Source organism: Syngnathus scovelli, chromosome 21 (genome assembly GCF_024217435.2).
Source record: "Syngnathus scovelli strain Florida chromosome 21, RoL_Ssco_1.2, whole genome shotgun sequence".
Classification (NCBI taxonomy): Eukaryota; Metazoa; Chordata; class Actinopteri; order Syngnathiformes; family Syngnathidae; genus Syngnathus; species Syngnathus scovelli.
Window position 1 is genome coordinate 256720 of NC_090867.1, and position 15781 is coordinate 272500.

Sequence of the window (15781 nt, forward strand, 5' to 3'; positions counted from 1 at the left end):
CCTACTGCCCGATGACGGCTGGGATAGGCTCCAGCACGCCCGCGACCCCCGTGGGGACTAAGCGGTTCAGAAAATGGATGGATGGATGGATGTGGGATCCATGCTCTGCAGTAATTGCAGAGCCCCAAAAATGACATCATTTGTTTTTTTGTTTCAGGTTTCGGTGTATCTGAAATAATCTGCTTTCTGGTTCTTTGTATCTGTCTTCCAGAAGCCGACAAAGTGTGACCTAAATAGTTCACTTCCTGTCTGACCCATTGTAACTTATTTTTGCTCACTTTATTCCCTGTTTTGCAGAGATAGTGTAACAATGCTAAGGAGTCTGCCTTGCAAGCAGCTTCAGTTTCAGAGGCTACCAGGAGATCATCTACATAAACTAGAAGTTGGCTTTTGTTTGACATCTGAAAATCAGCCAAACAGGCCATGATAGCTTGAACGAAAATAGTTGGACTATCAGCAAATCCTTGTGGCAATCTGGTGTATGTATAGCTTTGTCCTTTAAAGGTAAAAGCGAACCAAAACTGTGAGTCTGGGTGAATTGGCACTGAGAAAAATGCATTGCTGAGATCAATTACTGTGAAAAACTTCTGATTAGGTTTCAAAGTGTTCAGAAGTGTGTGTGGGTCAGGCACATTGGGTGCTCTTGTTTGCACTGCATCATTCACTGCTCGTAAATCTTGTATCATTCGCCAATTAATTTGTCGGCCTTTTGGACTGGAAAAATGGGAGTGTTGCAAGGAGAATCCGAGCATTCCCTAATGATTCCTCCTGCCAAAAGATCATTTATAACAGGGGCAATCCCATTTATTGCCTCCTGTTTTAAAGGATATTGCTTAACTCTTGGACGCCACTCTGATCTTGGTTTGATCTGTACTGGGGAAATGGATTTTAAAAGTCCTACATCAGATGGGCCCTTGTTCCACAGTTTTTCAGGAAGCCCAGCCAATTCCCCCTCCTCCTTTTCATTCAAACAAATGTCAACTAGTCAGGGAAGCGCACAAGCGCCTGCTCTGCCTACAGCCACTTCACACACTGTTTGCTTCCACACGTCACAACTGGTGCTGTAGCTCCACCCATCACCTTTGTCCTCATAATCAGTCACAGATCCAGCAAGTTTAATTCGGGAACCCACATCTGCCCACGTTATACTGTGAGGTTTAAACAATGAGATGTGGGGTACAGCCGACAATTTGTATCAGTCTTTCTGAGGAGCGGGCAAGAGTACAGCGGCAGCTGCAAATGACCTGCGATCAGTGTACAGAGCAGTGATTGTTAAAGTTACTTCTGTGTCGCTGAGAAAACTTCCATTATAGTCATCTTGTGGATCAGTGAGAATATTCATGGTGACATGTAATTCAGTACAAGTCATTTCTGATTCAGGTTGGGACAATTGTTTTCGAGCTTCACTCAGCAATCTGCTTGGGAGTTTAGGATTTCGTTCAGGAGGGATGGCATAGGAGCAGCAAATCTGTTCACCTGCTTGTGCAGCATATGAGTCCACATCTCTCACTCTACATGCTCGCATGCCATCCTTTACTGGAATTATTGCAATTCCCAACCGAGTCATCAGATCTCGTCCCAACAGGTTTATGGGACATTTTGGGGATAGGACAATCGAAACTGAAGCCATGCTTCCAGTTTCCTTATCTCTCACTTCAACTGGATTAGAGATACTTTCCTTGTGTACCTGCCCATCAGCAGATTTCACCCAAATAGTATTTTGGGAGGCCTTTAGATTTGGGACTTTAGTTTTTATCACGGTTTTACAAGCCCCGGTATCACACAAAAACTCGACATCACTGCCTCCAATGTTTAGAGTAACATATGGTTTTTCTTTTAATGTACTCAGAATGTCCCATGCTGTATGGACATCTACTATTTCTTCCTCTATAGGAGCACCAGAGGTCAAAGGGGGGGGGGGTCTAGTCATGCTGAGAATTTGGCCTTTCCTCTGCCCCTCCCTGCACCCTTTGATTGATATTGTTTTGCAGAACAACACTCCCTTGCAAAGTGTCCTCGTTTCCCACAGGTCCAACAGTTGTCAAAATCTCGTGGGGGTTTTGAATTATATGGCTGCCTGCGACCTTGTTGGCCTCTACCTCTTCCTCTAACATGCTGGGACCCTTGGAAGAAGACTGTTGTATCTTCATCTAGTTCATCATCATCATTATCTAGATGAAATACATCAGAACTTTTGCCTTTTTTGATCACTTTTTCAGCATGTCTGGCCCATTGCATAGTTGTTGTCACACTTGCAACATCCACTTCCACCAAATGTTTCCTCACCCAGTTGCCTATTTCAGGGCGGAAATTAGTGAGGAGCGCATTTTTAAGCTGTTGTTGATAAGCACTCTCAGCTGTATCATTGAATGGGATGCCACTATGCACCCTGAATTCTTTTTCAAATCTCAAACGAAAATCATCAGTATCTTCGCCAGGCTTCTGTTTTATTCCTGCCAAATGACCATAATTCGCTCGTCTTTGAAATATAGTTCGCACTCTTTGCACAAGACCATTCCATTGTGCTGCATACTCCTCTCCCAATTGATTTCCCTCAACGGGATAGGGAAAAGGCCCTTGATTATTTCTACCTGTATAATTTCCTCTAACCTTTGCCCAGTCTTTTCCCAAGGAGGACATTGCAGCTTCTCCTGCCTCATGTCCATTCAGTCTATAGGAATGTATAATTCCAGCCATGTCCTCTGCCCATATAGCTGCGTCTTCAGCAACAGGGGTAACCCCTTCAACTGCTTTTCTTGCCTCTTCCAAAGTCCATGGCCGGAAAACATATGTATGTGGGGGTTGGCCTTCGCCTACAATAGGGTTTGGCACCTGTATCATTGGGCACACATCAACATTGTCTACATTTTGAGAAAATTTAGCAGCAGTGGTCAAACTTCTTGTTTGTACAGGACTTCTAGTAATGTGACCCTGACTTCTTTTGCTGTTATATGGGGGGGCTGCAGGTTTGTTAAGCTTGGGTACAAGTTTTGTGTACGAGCGGAAGGCCCCTCTTGCTCCTCTGCTCGAGCTGCCCCTTCAGCGTCGGCTGGAGCCGTGGCCGCGGCAGTGCGCCTGCGCACTGCGGCCTCATTGTCTTCCGGCCTGACAAACATAGTCTCAGCCTCATCACCTTTCATCTTTCTATCTTTTGTCTTTTGGATTTGTTCTTTTCTCTCTTGTGAAGCTTTCAACCACATTTTAGCACAAACCAATTCTCTCTCTTTTCTTTTTCAGTCCATTTTTCTTTTTATCCACACTCTCTTCCAAAACATCAACTACTATCTTCCACACTTCAACTCTCAACTTCCCTTCTACTCCATACTTTTTCCTCCACTTCGGCATATATTGCATACAATTAAGAAATCTACTCGCGATGTACTTCTCATCTCCGTCAAGAGGTAGAGATTTACCGTTTTTATTTCCCATCTTATTTCTAGTAATTTTAGGTTATACAATGTCCTTTTCTCAAAAATATTATTATTATTATTACTTATTTATTACTTATTTATTTAATTATGTCTTTGAGGATCCTCAATGCAGGTTTAAATTGACCTTTCAACAAATTACTAGCCTGTATTATTGCCGTGGATCAATGCTAGAACTGCTATTTAGTCAATTTATCCTACCAGTCACACACTCAATCACACAAACTCCAGCGCTTTTTTAGGCCTATCCAGGGATGGGTGTAAAACCCTCCCAAACAGCTTTGGAAAAACGGACAAAAGAAAAAATCTACGCCCTTCTTCAATTAAGAAAAAGAAGCTCTGTTTTTCTTAGCCCGTTTCTTCCACTGGGACTTGAACCCAAGCTATTCTTTGGCTTGGAAAAACATACAAAGAAAAATCTACGCCCTTCTTTGATTAACAAAAAAGAAGCTCCATGTTTCTTAGCACGTTCCTTCCACTGGGACTTTAACCCAAGCCAGATCCCTCAGCTCAGAAAAACAGACAAAGAAGAGTCTACACACTTCTTCGATGAACGAAAAAGAAGCTCTGCGTTTCTTAGCCTGTTTCTTCCACTGGGACTTGAACCCAAGCTGGCTCCCGTGCACCTCTATGTGTTACGCGTTTAACAACACAACACAATTTCAGGCCTTTAACTTACTTATCCCCTGGTTCGTTGCACTGCCGGGTCCCGTCAATCCACCTCTGTCAGACGAAGGCAGACCTAAGATGCTGGCCCAGCGAAGAATTTCCTTCCCAGGTCTTTCTTTACCAGGTCCGGCTAGTGGACGCTGGCCCGTCGACGGTGTACAGCGCGTCGTCCTCCGTCAGCCAGATGATGGGTATGAGGGTCCCGGGTTTCGGCACCAAAATGTTAGAGATTTGCTCACTCCAACTTATTTTGCAAGAACCACACAGGAGACAAGGCAAGTTCTTTTAGACACCTGCAGGTGGAGAGATCACTCGCTACAGGAATGAAATCTGAAAAGTCTCCTTCCTGTAAGGGCATATTTATTAGGAGGAACAGAGTGGGGGTGAGAGTGACTGAAAAGGAAACCCTTGTGCTCTAGTCAAAACATATCAGGGGATGTTTTACGACCTTGTGTAGGATGAGACAAGGTAGGTTATTTATTACCGGTTGCATTCCAACATAATCATACGATAAGGATAATTTGAAAAACCCTAACAGTGTTGATCGCAATTTGGAGTCAGATCAATAACTAAAATCCGTAACCTAACATCACTTATAGTGGGTTGCTTATTGATTGCTCAAACAATAACACACGGAGGCAAAGATGCAGTACGAGCCGATCTTTACCGGGTGCTCCGTCACGACCCCACACAGACCTGACCACACAATCACTGAACCTCCAGTACTGACAGACAAACACAGTCGAGCACTGAGTGCTCGATCCAATCTACCACATCCCTCTTTTCCAACTGAGAAGTAGTTTATCCATCAGTTACCTCAACTCTTTCGTATCAACACTGATCAAAATTGCAACATGCATATTTCAATTATAAACAAGGCATGTTTCAATAAACCAAATGGCTTTCAACAAGCTATTCTGTTAAGCTTATCGTTTGGCGAATCATGTTGACCTTTCTTTTTTTACTTTCTCTTCGAACTTATAACATTTTATAACATTTCAAGATAAACACAAATCATCCACCCGTTATTTTCTCCCCCTTTTTTTTTTTAAACACTGAGTAACAACATCACTTCAAGTCAATCGGTGTACCTGGCAGGGCGCTTAACTGCTCTGCCACTCCTGGTATAGCATGTGGGTGTGCTGTTCTCAGACACAGGATAAGGGGTGTGTGGTACCGGATCCAGTGGTGGTGAGTCCACTGTTGCAGTAGTCTGAGAATGTTGTAACTCAGAGTCCAAATGTTCATCAGGATGAGTGCTCGATTCAATCTACCACAGTTCTGAGAGAATCTATGGCCACAAACTGAGCAGGAAAAAGGTTTCTCACCTGTGTGTGTTCTTACATGTGTTTTTAAATGTCCCTTCTGAGAGAATCTTTGGCCACATCTTTATTGATTAAAGGACACACCTTGTCCTTTTGCTCATTAGGCATGGCTATTGTCACATTCAAACTTGTACAGATAGAAGAATCAAAATCAGGACTCGATCCTGCTTACCAAGACCAGCGCTTCAACCAGCTATTAGGTTCGAGCTCACTAACTGGTTCTCAAACTTGGCCCAGCTATCTAGCTATGCTTGCTCGCAGAATATTAGCATGGGAGTTAAACGTGCCTTTTGATTTGTGACACATCCTGATTAAATTTCGCATTATTGTACATGAATAGTTTATGTACATCAACTAGACCAAGGACATTGTTGTTGACTTCCGGAAGGGTCACACCCGCTGACCATCGACGGTGCTGTGGTGGAGAGGGTGAGCAGCACCAGATTCCTGGGGGTGCACATCAGTGCGGACCTCTCCTCGTCCGCCAACACCGCGTTACTGGCGAAGAAAGCTCAGCGCCGCCTGTACTTCCTGCGGAAACTCAGGCGAGCAAGTGCTCCTCCGGCCGTCATGACTACATTCTACCGTGGCACCATTGAGAGAGTCCTCTCCAGTTGTACCGCTGTCTGGGGTGGTAGCTGCACTGCATACAAAATGAAGGCCCTGCAGCGTATAGTGAACACGGCTGGTAAGATTATTGGTGCTTCACTCCCCTCCTTGAAGGGCATTTACACCTCCCATCTCGCCCGGAAGGCGACCACAATTGTGAGTGATGTGAGTCACCCCGCTCACTCTTTGTTTGATCTTCTGCCCTCTGGGAAGCGGTGCAGGAGCCTGCGCTCCTGCACCGCTAGATTCACCAACAGCTTCATTCTCCAGGCTGTTAGAATCCTGAACTCTCTTCCCCCTTCTGCGTAGCGTCCTGTACTTATTTATTGTGTTATTTGTTTATTTATTATTGATTCATCACTCTTATTTATTCATTGTTTGTGCCTTCTTGTTTTATTTTCTTGTGTTGTTTACTTGTATGTACATTGTGAACTATGTCTTGTCACCGTGGGATAGCGGGAACGTAATTTCGATCTCTTTGTGTGTCTTGGCATATGAAGAAATTGACAATAAAGCAGACTTTGACTTTAACTTTGACTCCAGCTGCGTCGCTGTCCCATCTGACAGCCAAGCTTGCTTTCCACGCAATGTCAACATAAGCACACTTCAACAATTATGTAGCGACCTGGTTAACCCAGTTACCCTTCGCCCTAGACAACAATATAAGTCTCTAATTTCTCTATTAAGGTCGCCAGGCATCCGTCCTGCTATATCAGTGATGCCTTCACCTTTTTTTTTCTTTCACGAGTCCCTGACTCGTATTGTTGGCCTGGCCGATCTAATCGACCCTGACCTTAGGCAACAGTACAAAGTCCCTAAGCGTCTACTATTGAAGCCACTCCGGTGCCCATATGCTAGCCATTGGCATCCCACAAGTTCCAGCGGTGTGAGCACCCTTCGGTGATCAGACGAAGTCCTCACCACCTTTCTCTTTTCAAAAAGAAATCATCCATACAATCATAAATGTATATACAACCACCATTCCTGAACACAGAGCTAAAATTATTCATTTTTAATTTTACTCTGCTTTCACTTCATAACATTGCTGGACTGGGAGGTTTTATTGAAAAAAAAAAAGGTTCCCCGTTACCTCTTGTGCTGATCGGACTGCAATATTGTTGAGCAAGAGCGGAGAAGGAAGAATTCTTCCTGGAGCATGCACTTTCCCTTCTGAAGAAATCACGTCGGATGGTCACCATTTGTTGGATTTTGGTCCACAATTTGGGAAGCGCGCTATTCGCGCCTCACGGCAAAAGCCATAGCCAATCACCTGTTATTCCATTTACTCACTGTGTGCTCGTTTTTTTTTTTTTCAGTTTTAGGAAAAGGCTAAGACACCGAAACGGAATTTAGACTTACACAGGTTGGTTGAGTTCAATCACAATTCTTGTTTAGAAAGCTCTGTTTTCAGGAAAGTACAATACAGCGCTGGGCCTTTCGTGCGACCATGCTCAAGAGCAGAAAGTCTCCATTCAGAAAAGGCAACGTTCAAGGTTCTTTGGTCAGCTTATATTCAGTTGCACATGCTAGTGTGGGCCGAGTTTGATGGGTGATGAATCGGGGTGTGGCAAGTTCGCAGGAGAGTTTGATTCCATGGGAGTGGGTGCTGGTTCGGTGAGAGCTGGTTCCGTGGGGGTGGGTGCTGATTATGGGCGATTCGGTGTGTGGGGGGGCTGTTGTCTTCCATCCCGTCTTTCGGCCTTGGCGATCACCTTTGGCCGGGTTCTTGGTTGTTTTCCTTCTGCCGCTCTTCCTCTGGCACCTCTACCGGTTTTATCTCCAAGGCTCCTTCCAGTAAACCATTCTTGCACATACATCCTCTTTGCCCACTGCCGCACACCGCCCATTCATCATTCTTTCATTTTTGTCATTTTGTACGGAATTATGTGAGCTTTTGGCTGTGACATCATCAATTTATTAATGTTCCCTGACTATGCAAAGTTTGTACTCACCATGTTTTTGTTTGTTTGTTCTTTTGATACTCCATGTACTTGCTTACGTCATCAGATTCTTAGTTTAATCATGCCTCCAACCATATCTTTTCTTTGTTAGGCTAAATATTTTCCTCTGTCCAGAACGTTCAGTCGTAATCGAAAACTAGCATCAAGCATTAGTCAATACATAAAATATAATCAAGTACTGTACATTTTTAGACAACTTTGGCAGTGTCCGTGATTTAGAAAATAGTCAGCCATGCATTGAACAGTTCCTTAAGGGTCATTAAGCTATTCAGGCAATATATCAAAAAACATGTTATTTCAAAGTGCTCAGAAATACATATCAGATCTGTCATGTAACATGGGGGGAAAATAAGGTGCAAATGGTAAAAAATGGATTGTTCACAGGAATAAATTGGCAGAGCTGAAATTCCAAATTTGTCCAAAGGATGGCACCAGACCAAAACATGAGACCAAAAAAGGGGCCAGAATAAGCTAAGCAAGTTAAAATAGAAATAAAACAGGAACACGGTGTCAGAGTGTGAGTCACGCATGGACGCACAAATGTGATTTTTACTTTTTGATTTCTTTGCTTGGTGTGGTATATGGTTTTTGCTGCTTTGCTGGTCTCCAAAAAACACTCGGTGGTCGGTGGCTGTTTTCAGAAAAATAAGCAATTCAGGGACCACGGCTGATTGGGAAAAGATTTTATTCAACCGATGTCAGAGTGAAGTCTTTCCAAAAAGTTGAGTGGCCCAAGGCATGGATGTAAAAAAAAGCCCTCCCCCCAAAAGAGGGAGCGAGCGAGCCCACACTAGAGCGAGCCCCCGCTGGAATGAGAGACCGCTGGCACCCGCTAGAGCGAACCCCCCCCCTCTTGTCAGGCCCGTAGCTTTTATACCTGACAAGAAGCTGATGTCACGGCTTTGGGTAACAGCTGTAGTTTTCAATCTACTAGTTTACTTCAGTCCTAAAAAGGAGATCTTGACCAGCGCTGTTTGTGATGGACGACAGCCACTGTACCTTATTATAGGATTCCACACATTGCTGAAACTGAATTCTCCCTGGTCACGGACAACTGGCCCTTCTATCTTCTACTAAGTACTTGTACACTACTGAAACTAAAGCTTCTCTGTACAGCAAATATAGTTTGATAGTCTTACTGCTACTATTGGATCATCTAATGCAACATACAGATACGCCTAAAGTTCAAAATTCACTTCATTGGCTAAAAATGTATTCTGTAACCGCTAAAGCAATATTGTTAGTCAATTCGATCAAGAGACCCCTCACTATGAGAATAGTGGCGTGACATAAATTGTTTGGAGAAGCACAAATGTGATTTTTACTTTTTGATTTCTTTGCTTGGCTAAAAATGTATTCTGTAACCGCTAAAGCAATATTGTTAGTCAATTCGATCAAGAGACCCGTCACTATGAGAATAGTGGCGTGACATAAATTGTTTGGAGAAGCACAAATGTGATTTTTACTTTTTGATTTCTTTGCTTGGCTAAAAATGTATTCTGTAACCGCTAAAGCAATATTGTTAGTCAATTCGATCAAGAGACCCGTCACTATGAGAATAGTGGCGTGACATAAATTGTTTGGAGAAGCACAAATGTGATTTTTACTTTTTGATTTCTTTGCTTGGCTAAAAATGTATTCTGTAACCGCTAAAGCAATATTGTTAGTCAATTCGATCAAGAGACCCGTCACTATGAGAATAGTGGCGTGACATAAATTGGTTAAAGAAATACATCAAAGGTTTAGATTTTTATTTCAGAGTTAATTGAAGCGTAACTTTAAAAATTATTCTCATGCAACAGGAAGTGAAGAAAAGGGGAAGTGAAAGGCTTTACCGGCGGCTAGCTGTACATTGGTGGAAAGTAATGCCTGGTCAAAGCGGAAACATCTGCTGAAGGACAGCAGGTGTATGAGAGGGGGAAAATTGTCCAAACCCTATACAGCGTGGGAAAACTGACCAGATTCTATAGGGCGTGGGAAACTAGGCGGTCTTATCCTATAGAGAGAATATAGGTACCAGACAAGTCTATAAAAAGTTCTGCAGGGGCAGCTACGGGGCTTTTTCCCCCAAAGAGCGCTCATACGTGAAGAAGCCCGAAGGAGTTTCAAGATTTTTTCCAGAGTCCCGGGATCTTTGTGGGAGACGCAGGATCGCTGGTCTGAAATTAACTTGGATTTACTCCAAAAAAATGGACTGGACAACTTTACAGGAGAAATTAGGTGAGAGAAAACGACTTTTATGTATTTTAGCGAGAGTGGGAAATAGTCATCAGGCCGCCGGCTCCCTCGAGGCCAGCCTGTTTATCTAATTTGAATTTTAGAAGTAAGATCGAATTGATCACTCGACTTTGCTTCCACCAAAAATAGCACGCAGCTGGTATCTACCTTTTCCCTCTGCCATGAACTGTGTTTTGCAATCGAATTGTTCTGGGATTGAATGATTTCATTAACACGGGTATCAGTGAGTGGAATTGTTCGGTTTCTGGAGTAATTGAGATTTGTAATTCGATTTCATGTTTCGTCAATAAATGTGTTTTGTATATTATCTACTTCGATGTGCGCTGATCTGTACTGAATGTGCAATCGAATGTTTGGGGTTGATTTGACGATTTGATTAATGTGCAGGGGATTATTATGGTATAACTTAGGACCGTAATAAATAAAAGCAACCTCAGACAATTTTAGAGAATTAAATAACTCCCGTAGTTATTTAAGACACGGGTTAATTTCAATCCGTTTGGAAGTTTGCTTCGTCTGAATAAATTAATGAAAGTGCTTACAACGGATTATCGGTTTAGTGTAGAACTAAAAATAATTTAATTATTTGAAGGGCGCGGGCCTGTTTCCCCTTTTTGACGCGCCGCGTAAAAAGCAACTCCGAACATGTTAGAGAATTAAATAACTTTCGTAAATATTTAAGGGAAAAGTGAATTTTGTTAAATGTTAATTCGTTTGAAAATTTACTTCCTCTAGATAAAATAACGGCGATGGTTAAAATAGATTATTAGAGTTGGTGAAGGATAAAAAAAATTCGGATTATCGGTTTAGTGTAGAACTAAAAATAATTTAATTATTTGAAAGGCGCGGGCCTGTTTCCCCTTTTTGACGGGCCACGTAAAAAGCAACTCCGAACATGTTAGAGAATTAAATAACTTTCGTAAATATTTAAGGGAAAAGTTAATTTTGTTAAATGTTAATTCGTTTGAAAATTTACTTCCTCTAGATAAAATAACGGCGATGGTTAAAATAGATTATTAGAGTTGGTGAAGGATAAAAAAATTTCGATTGTCTGTCGGGCGCGGCCCAGTTCCTAAATTTGTCGGGCCGCGTCAAAAGTTAAACAGGACGCGGTCGAAAAATAGACTTGCCTTCCAAATTAATTACTGGGCAAATCTAAATAGAGTAAAACATTTTTATTTGTTTTAAGAAAGTTGTTACTCTTTTTTAAAGCAATCAAGTGGGGTGAAGCACTCCGACCTTTAAGTGCTAGATCTACTTATAAGAAGTTGGAATTAATAATATAAAGTGCAGTAATTTTCTTCTTAAATGCTATTATTGTCACACTTTTATTAATTCGATTCTCTTTCGAATAAACAAGTTGGTCGGCTCGCTGCATGAGCGACCAAGTGGAACGGACCCATATCAACATTTACTTCAGCAAAACTAGTGCTTGGGTGCGCTATACAAACGAATCCCTGAGGTCTTAACAAAGACATCTAAAAATATCCGTAACATAATAAGAACTTCAAACATTAGCGGGGAGCCATCAATACGATGCGGTCACTTCGAAGTCTTGCCTCGAATTGAGTTACTCGGCTCGAGCTTCGGGTGACTTGAGAGGGATTGGCGTCGTACAGAAATTAGATTGATTCCGGTGGAGTTAATTTAACTCGGGTGGTTAGATTACGGACGAATCTCCGAACCCGGCTAAGACAAACCCGCCTTATGGAAAGAGGTGCGTTTGACCCGGCGTTGACGCTCGCCTTCGAGCCCCACCTCGGAAAACGGAATCCATTTATGTTTTTCTTCATAAGGGGCTTGTGAGAGCCGTGTTTTGTCTGGCCCCTCACCTAGGATCCGTTTGCCATGGATGACCCTACCAGGGGCATGAAGCCCCAGACAACATGGCTCCTAGGATGTCTGTACCTCCTTACCAGCAAATTTCTGGAAGTCCACATGGCGTCTTTGATGGCAGCAAAGGTGAGCCACTGCTTTGTAAAGTCTTCTTGCTTGATTTTCAATGGGCTCACCCCATAGAGTACAAGGTCTGCATACAGCGCTTCCCTTGCCGGGAATTGCAGGTCGCCCACAAGTCTACAGCAGCCCTGCACTACCAGAGCAGGTGCAACACCGACTCCTGGGCGCCACAGCCAGGTCGGGGGCACGTTGAGAGCGCTGACATGCCCCGGGAGTGCATAACGGACCTGACTTGGAGGACATCATGGGCCACCACCCGTAACAGGTCCCGGAGTTTGTTTCGAGAGGGCGCGGTGGTTGACATTGTGTCAAACTGTTGTGGGCTCGCCGAATGCAAGCCCGTGCACTGGACACGCCGCTTCCTGCTCCTGTACGACAGAGATCATAGACCTGTGATTTGTTAAAATTTCACTATTCTCTTGCTCTAATTTAAAGTTCTTCAAAAACTTCTTGACTAAGGAATAAGAAGGTGACAGATTAAAAGACACAGGAATTCTTTGGTCGGTGGGTATTAGCTTTATTTTCCAAAGGTATGAGCCCATCCGGAATCGTGTCATTGCTTGGCTTTTCGGTGCATTTGGTGTAACAAAGCGCGCTTCACAGGTGCAGGGCAACATATCTTCTACCGAGGAAGAGGTTTAACTCCGGGACTCCTTCTCCTCCGTTTTTTTTCTTTTTCTTCATGGTGTCCCTCTTCAGTCCCTCTGACTTGGATTTCCAGGTGAAGTAAAAAATGGCTCGGTCCAATTCTAAAAGCAACTTACTTGTTGGGATGAAAACAGAACTGATTAGTAAAAGCAAGGGTAAAATCACCACTTTTATGGTTAAAATTCTCTCTTCTACGGTCAGCTCTCTTAATCCCCCAAACCCAAGAACAGATACTGTTAGGGTTTTACAGAGTATCCTTATCATAGGATTATGTTGGAATGCAACAGGTAATAAATACCTTACCTTGTCCTCCTTATCACAAGATCGTAAAACATCCCCTGAGATGTTTAGACTAGAGGACAAGGGCTTTCTATTCAGCCTACCCATACCCCCACTCTGTTTCTCTTAATAAATATGTCCTTGCAGTTGGGGGAGCTTCAGACTTCACTCCTTCAACGTGTGAACTCTCCACCTGCAGGTGTCTAAAAGAACTTGCTTGTCTCCCGTGTGGTTCTTGCAAAATAAGTTGGAGTGAACAAATCTCTAACAGATACTACACTTGATCTTAGCCAAAAGGCAGAGAAGCGATGGAGTATGCGAGTGAGGGACACGCTTACAGGCTTCCCCGTCTACCCATTCTCACCAACGGTTTGTTAGAATAGGCCTCTTTGGCACATGTGATTAGCTAGGGAGCGTGAGCTATGCCATTATATCGCTGTAACCCTTCTCTTGCTTTATTAGCTTTCTCTACTCTATGACACCCTTTGCACATATGTAGAAGTCGCTCTCGGTTAAGACGACAAGGTCACACATTATCACACAGGCTAGGCAGAGTCGCCTCCTTGCAGGAAGGCGGCCAGAGTAGTATAAGAGCAGGAACCTTGGCGCTGGGAGAGGGACCTTCTTTTGCATCTCGCAGAAAAGGCTCCACAGCTGTGCATCGATCATTTTGGCATACATTAAATAGTTAAACTGTGAAGGCTGCCTCTTGGTAATTACTGTTAGCATATTGAGCATTAAAGATAAAGAACTGGGAACAAACCTAACAGGTTACAGTACGGAACAGAGTGCTGCTCTTCTGGGCACTAATAAATCGGCAAACCTGTCTGCCGACTTATTTGTTCACTCTTCTTCACTCGCAGTAATGCATGAAGTTCTTGAGGCATATATGTGTCCCCTTTGACCAGTCTCTATCCAACTACACAGTGTAGGTACCTATTAAAAGGGTAGTCCCGATGAACATGAAAGGCAAAGATTGATAATTCGCCAAGAACTTTCCAGGGTATCATATGTACAACGGCTGCACCGAAGAGTTGGGCCAGAAGAATAGTACGGAACTGACAGAGGATTATAACCCACGCCTTAGGAGAGACTGGAGCCTAAATCCAGCAATTTAGACCGCTCAGCCACACTACCTACCAGCTGCAGTTCCAACATTGAATTTTGTTGACAATTCTATTAAAACATGAAAGTGGATAAAAAGTTGGTTTCTCCACCAGCATCCAGGTTAGTGCTGCCCGACTGAGCTTTGTTCATAATGTAATGAACAATATGAGTGACAATCAGAATCCAGTTGCGAGTTGGAACCAAATGCTTGTTTGCCGATTAGAGGACTTGAAGAACTTCTAGCACTGAGCAGCAGAGTGGCACAGCGGGTGCGTGCTGGGCCCATAACCTAGAGGTCGATGGAATCAAGCCATCTTCTGCTGTTTGGAGTTTGTCTGCTTTGGACCTTCTTTCAAGCCATGCTTTCGAGAAGAAATGTCGTGTGCATAATATTTTCCACACGTTGGTTGTGCTGCATGGAAGTCGACCCATCCTCAATGTATACAGTTTATGAGGCATATATGTATTTTTTTTCACTCACGAGGGGTTCGGTGATTGCGCATATGAAACTGGTGGGATTCGGTACCTCCAACAAGGTTAAGAACCACTGCTCTAAACACTTCCTATAGCTTCCAATGAGAGTGTGGATTCTGGTTGAAGGTATATTGGACCATTCTTCTTGACAAATCTGTAACTCCTATAAACTTCATTTCACTTCTCAAATATCACTGTGTCTGTCTGCTATTGCTGATCCGAACAGCCAAGGATTTATGAAGAAAATCTTGAAATTGATTAGGGGTGCCCAAACTTTTGCATATGACTGTATATGACCAAAGATTTGAGGTCCAACCGAGACTGGAACTGAGATCACTGGATTCAGACTCTAGAGTGCTCATGGAACCCTCAGGTGTAGGGAAGCATACGATTTCATGGGGCAGCCCACAAGCTGCTGCCATCTGTAAATTTTTCCCAGCTAAATGACAAATTATTTGAGGTCCCACCGAGACTTGAACTCGGATCACTGGCTTCAGAGTCCAGAGTGCTCACCATTACACCATAGAACCCTAGCAGTGGCAGAAGGAGGAGCATATTTTTTCTGAGCACAATGCACTAGCGCTCATTTTACGAAAGTGACAAAAGTAGTGGAGGCAGGGCTTACACACTCATAGGGCTGTACACAAAGTACTGAATTGGAATTTTCATTTTTTTTTTTCCATGTAAATGACTACATTCTACCGTGGCACCATTGAGAGCGTCCTTACCAGTTGCATCGCTGTCTGGGGTGGTAACTGCACTGAACAGAACTTGAAGGCCCTGCAGCGCATAGTGAATACGGCTGGTAAGATTATTGGTGCTTCGCTCCCCTCCCTGAAGGACATTTACACCTCCCATCTCACCCGCAAGGCAACCTCGATTGCGAGAGATGTGAGTCACCCGGCTCACTCTTTGTTTGACCTTCTGCCCTCTGGGAAGAGGTACAGGAGCCTGCGCTCCCGCACCACCAGACTCGCCAACAGCTTCTTTCTCCAGGCTGTTAGGGCCCTGAACTCGCTACCCCCTTCTGCGTAGCGTGCGGCACTGTTGCGCTATTTTCTGGAATGTCTGCTGTACGCGCACT

General features: G+C 43.6%; 1 long non-coding RNA gene, 1 other non-coding gene and 1 pseudogene across 2 annotated transcripts in view; all 3 read right to left on the reverse strand.

Moving 5' to 3' along the window:
- Positions 1-12690: 12690 nt before the first annotated feature.
- LOC137839816 (uncharacterized) overlaps positions 12691-15781 on the reverse strand; it is a 13386-nt gene continuing 10295 nt past the window's right edge. Inside the window, exon 2 of the long non-coding RNA XR_011086106.1 lies at positions 12691-12952. This is a non-coding gene — a long non-coding RNA (uncharacterized lncRNA). The remainder of the gene's footprint in view (positions 12953-15781) is intronic.
- LOC125991811 (U2 spliceosomal RNA) lies at positions 13344-13426 on the reverse strand (annotated as a pseudogene).
- trnaq-cug (transfer RNA glutamine (anticodon CUG)) lies at positions 15156-15227 on the reverse strand. The gene has a single exon. It is a non-coding gene; the product is annotated as a tRNA-Gln (tRNA).